Here is a 5,579-nt window from a genome sequence, read left to right as displayed (position 1 = left end):
GCAGCATTTGAGATGTTTGTAGCCTTTAATTAATTCAAAATATGCTGAAACAGATACATAGGAGTGACAGAATGTGAAGTTAAGGGAATTTTTTTATCTTAGATGTGTATTTGAAAATTCTAACCCCAGGATTTTAGTACTTAAGGAAGGATAATCCCAAAACCAGAGGAAGAGGTAGAGATTCTACTCTCAAACATAGACAATAAGGTGTGGAAAGTTAGGCTGCTGGTTGTCAAGAATACTTATCTGGAGTCCATTTGACCTGTGAGAGGTGGATTGAAGTTGATTCCCTGAAACTTGCAAGAATTTTTGTAAGTTTACAAAAAGAGATAAAAATTTTAGATGTTATCATTACCACTATGTGTAATCTGTACTGAATACACATCATAAAAAAGGCAATAAACTTATTCTTTTGACTCATTCTGAAGGTTTTGGGTGATAAAAAAAAAATGATTCTGGGTTAAAAGCTTTAGCACTCATTCTAGAGGGATAGACATATAGACAGAACAAAGAAGCTTTAAGAACCATGAGAAGCAATTTTAAGTCTAATCTTAGAAAACAATTGAATCTCAATTTAAAATCACGAGATTGTGACTATAATAACAGAATTCAACAGAGCTAGATTGACCTGAATTGTATTAGGTAATGATAAAACTCAGAAATTTTGTATTTACCCCAACAGAGAAACCAAATGGTAGAGAAGCCAAAATAGTAGAGACTCACCCTGACCCAGCCCATAAGACTAAGAATAGTAATATATGTCTTGACTGAGGTTTTCTGCCCTGCCAGGTTCCCGCAATCACTAAGCACCAAAGAAATCACACAGATGTCTACATTAGTTATAAACTAATTGGCCCATTAGCTCAGGCTTCTTATTAACTCTTATAACTTATATATCCCATTATTATCCCATTATTCTTATCTGTGTTAACCATGTGGCTCAACCTTATTCAGCCTGGCAGTCTCATCTTGCTGCTTCTGTGTTTGGGTCAGGACTGCTGAGGAATGGGCTTCCACCTTCCCAGAATTCTCCTGTTCTCATTGACCCACCTCTACTTTCTGTCAGGTTGTCCTGCCTATATTTCCTGCCTGGCCACTGGCCAATCAGTGTTTATTTAAAATATAATTGACAGAATACAGACCATTCTCCCACATCAGATGTGAGTGCATTCAGCATCCTTAAGAAAACAACCTCCAAAGGTCCATTGTAGATTCTCCTATCTCAATAACTGTGAGTCACAGGTTATATATCTGTCCCTCTAGTGTGTTCTTATTTTCTCCAGTGGAAAAGTTTGTGAAAACACTGGTGATACAGAATACAATAATGATAATAGTCTAGGCCTATAGCCTAAAGTGGATGCCCAAATGCTACAGAGAAACATTGGTTGTCTATTCAGGCAGCCAGCTGTTTCTGGCATTTCTGGCATTTTTGAAAGTCACTTGCTTGGATTTCCTGCTTAGTCAGGTAATATTACTTTCCTTTTCAGGTCTTTGATGGTATTGAAGACTAGATAGTTATAGTTGCAATGCTCTTGTAACTTAGCTAAGGACATATTAGGTGTATGACTTGGATTTTCAAGATAGGACAGCTATTGGAGTATGACCTATGGTCTGAACATTTAGGATGTGTTTCTTGCTTCTTGTTGTTTTGTTGGTAGTAGTTTTATTTTGCTCATGTTATTACTTTATCTTTCTTCTGGAAAATAATTGATAATTCTTACCATATATAATTTATGTTACAAGAGGGTTAATAACCCTCTTTTTTAGCAAAAAAAAAAGGGGGGGAGAATGGAGCTTGATATGCTTGGTCAATGACTTATGGGATGACTTGCCATGGGCATGGTTTCCTATGGAGATGAGACTGGATAAAATGGAGGAGAAAGGTTGTGCATGCTCTCTTGTGTTTTCGGAGCTGGAGCATGCCTTGTGGTTGGTCCCCATCACCCTTGGAAGAATGACAGGACATCGACAGCTGGATCAGCCTCTGCATCTACATCGTTCTCTCAACTGGATATTAGATACAATCCACAGTCCCAGAGAAGTTAGGTAACAAGGAGGACCCAAAAAGAGACACATGGCTGTTCTAGGAAGAAAAAGTAGATGAGATTTCCTGGGCAAACTGGTGGAGGGAATGGAAGCTGGGAACATGAGGAAACAAGATAAACATATCTTGTTTGGAGAAAGGACAGAGAAGAAGAGCAATGAAAGAGATGCCTTGATAGAGAGAGCCATTATGGGGCTAAGAAGAAATATAGTACTAGGATAATTCCCAGGAATCCTCAAGGATAACCCTAGCAAAGACTCATAGCAATAGTGGAGAGGGTGCCTGAACTGATTATATTGGTCACTAAGTATATTGGTGACTACCATACTAACTGTCATCAAACCTCCATCCAGTTATTGATGGAAGCAGGTGCAGAAATCCACAACCAAGCAGTTGACTGAGCTTTAAAAGTCTAGTTGAAGAGAGATGGGAAGAATTATATGAGGAATACAGGTCAAGATCATGACAGGGAAACTCCCAGAGATTGCTTATGTAAACTCGTGGAATCTCATGGACTCTTGATGGCACTTGGAGAGCCTGCACAGGACTGAACTAGGACCTCTGCACATGAGAAATGGTTGTGAGGCTTGGTATGTTTGTGGGGTCCCTGTTGGTGGGATCAGGATTTATACCTGATGCTTGAGCTGGCTTACTAGATGCTAAAAAGGTAGATTACTGTATCAAGACTGAGACGCTGAAACAGAAAGAAGGGACTTATAACTGGCCTGGTAGAGATGAAGATATCCCAGAGACACTTGTGTCCCTTGTACTACATATGAGATTATCATGACAAGAGACATCAATGAACTGAATTCCCCCAAGACTCTTTCGCTGGGAGAAGAGAAAGCCTAAAACATGGGACATCCAGAAGAGAAACTTTTTTCATGGAAAGAGATGTACAACTTGGTAGACCACTCCACATAGCATGTGATAGGTCAGAGACGAGACCTACTCTTTAACTGCAGATGACTGACATATGATAACTCTGATCCTTCATCTAAGCCCTAACTGTATAATAAAGAACCCAGCTGATATACCTGGTGAGAAGGGTCACTAAATCTTTGTACATCTTCCCTGTACCCTGATCGCCATACATATGCCATAACATGTGTGCTCACACACACACACACACACACACACACACACACACACACTAAATATCAATCAATAAATGAACAAACAAAATCATGAAATAAAACTAAGCATAAGCATAAGAATAAGAATGAGAATGTTTATTGTTCTTGTATGGGAAATAATGTACTTTATTTAATTTTATATGTAATACATTTTTATATATTACATATAGTCACCATATGTTATTTATTATTTTGTATATTCTTCCTTTGTATTTTCACTATGAGAAAAAATAGAGCTTTTAAAAACGAATTTTGACACTTGGTATTTTAATAGCAAGATATCCAAAGCAGTACACACTATAAAAAACAAACAATCAAAAATCAGGTACTTGGATCTCTCATCATTCTCAAGTTTTAGGCCATGTTCAGTTTTACAAATTTATACCTGTTTTCTCACCTGATTCTGATCCCTAATTTTAGATTTATTTATTTTAATTTTTATGTGTAAGACTGTTTTGCCTGCAAGTATTTTGTATCCCCCCACATATCTGGTGACCTTGTATGTCAAAAGAATGCAATGTATTCTCAGGAATAGTAGTTATGAATGGTTAGGAGCTAGCATGTGAATGCCAGAAAATTTAAACTGGGTTCTCTGTAAGTGCAACAAGTGCTGAGACACCTTTTCACCCAGCCCTATCCCCATTCTTAAAGTAGAAATTAAGGCAGCAGTTTATGGACCCAAATACTCAATAACAGCTTGGGCTTCTAGCCATCAAGAAGAAATTGGCATAGTTAGTTGAATTCTAGTGACTCCCTGTCGATTTGGTGTTCGATCCCTGTAAACTCATTCTGATAAATTAGTGAAGGAATGGGTTGTTCTTGTGAACCTGGTGTTATTAGCTTCAATTATTTAATTTTATGATTTGAAAATTTTCAAGTACTCTCTCAGTCCTGACCTTGATTTGTGTTGGTTTGTGTGTCCTTGCTTCCATTTTGTCTTGACATAATCCAGGAATATTTTAAATGCCTGTTATTGTAAACTATCATTTGAACAGATTGCTGAGTTGATTTTGACAAGGAAATGAAGATTTTTTTTTTGAGAAATACCCACTGACCTTGTTTTGAGAAATATTGGACCAGGTTAGGCGTGGCATTGGTTACCAAAAATGTGCCTATTCTCTCTCCTTTCTAGCCTGGCTGCTGGATGCAGTTCCTTTTCCCCATTTGTGCAGAGGACCATGATCTGTGAGTCCCCCTTAAATAAAGAATCCTTTATTATATTCAGTTCTGAGCTGATATGGAACTTCTTTATTCACATTCACCTACAACACTCTACTGTTTGAGGTGTCAGCAGTCATTGTATACTACTATTGCAAAATAAAAATTCAGCAGGCTAAAATGTAAGGGTAATTGATATTTATTTTATAATATATTATTTAAAATTTTTATTATTTAAAAATTTAAGCAATTTATAATTTAAAAGCTTCATATTTACCTTTTTATAGTAGAATGTAACATATTTTGATAATGTTCATCTTCCCTTGATCCCCCTTTATCACCCTGATTTTTTTTTATATTTTTTGTTGCATAAGTCAGAGTATATAAATATACTTAATATATTTAGACTTAATATAAATAGAGAGATCCTAGTATAAAAGATATTTTGTGGTAAAGAGGACCATGAATTGTGAATACAGACAATATAAATAACGCAAAAGTAAAAGATACAGAAGTAGATAACAAAACCAACTGTCTGGAATATCAGAGATCTCTCAATAGTTTACATGATATGCCTATTTAAAAACTCTTATTTATATAGAAATCACATTTACAACTTATTTCCATAGAGTGGAATTGGATTCAAGCTATTATGTTTTCTGCGTATTTTGGACCATTTGATGGGAGTCATCAATTAACTTAAAATTTTATTGTTCATAGTACATTGAAGCTGCTTTATATATTATGCTTTGTTTATATTATAGACTTTATTCTCAAATTTCATGACCAACACTGTAATGTGAGTGCTTGATGATATTTTTTAGCCCTTTGAGGTAGTACACCTGAATAATATATGGTTTCACATATTGAGATAGACTGATACAAATTTGGAGTTAATTGTGAGAGATATTAGAGAGTCTACTCATTAAATAAAAATTCATAGTAATGAAAAAATATGTGATTTTAAATGAGTGGACAGATAACTTTGTATTTTTGACATTCTTTCTTTTCTTCTGCTAAGCGACAGATTCTTCTCCATCACCAGTTTTACTACCAGGTGCTTCCTTTTGTAAATTAGACAAAAACCATGTGAAAGTTTGTCTATCAATATGGATTATTCATTGAACATGATGTAATTTTCTTCTTTGTGACTGAATGAGATGGCATTTGTTTATATATATTTACAAACACACATGCACACATGCACAATCAAAACATTTTATTTTTTAATTTGGCGCTGA

The sequence above is a fragment of the Myodes glareolus genome, chromosome 7 (genome assembly GCF_982192425.1).
Source record: "Myodes glareolus chromosome 7, mMyoGla1.1, whole genome shotgun sequence".
In the NCBI taxonomy this organism is placed as follows: Eukaryota; Metazoa; Chordata; class Mammalia; order Rodentia; family Cricetidae; genus Myodes; species Myodes glareolus.
Note: the sequence above shows the minus strand (reverse complement) of the source record.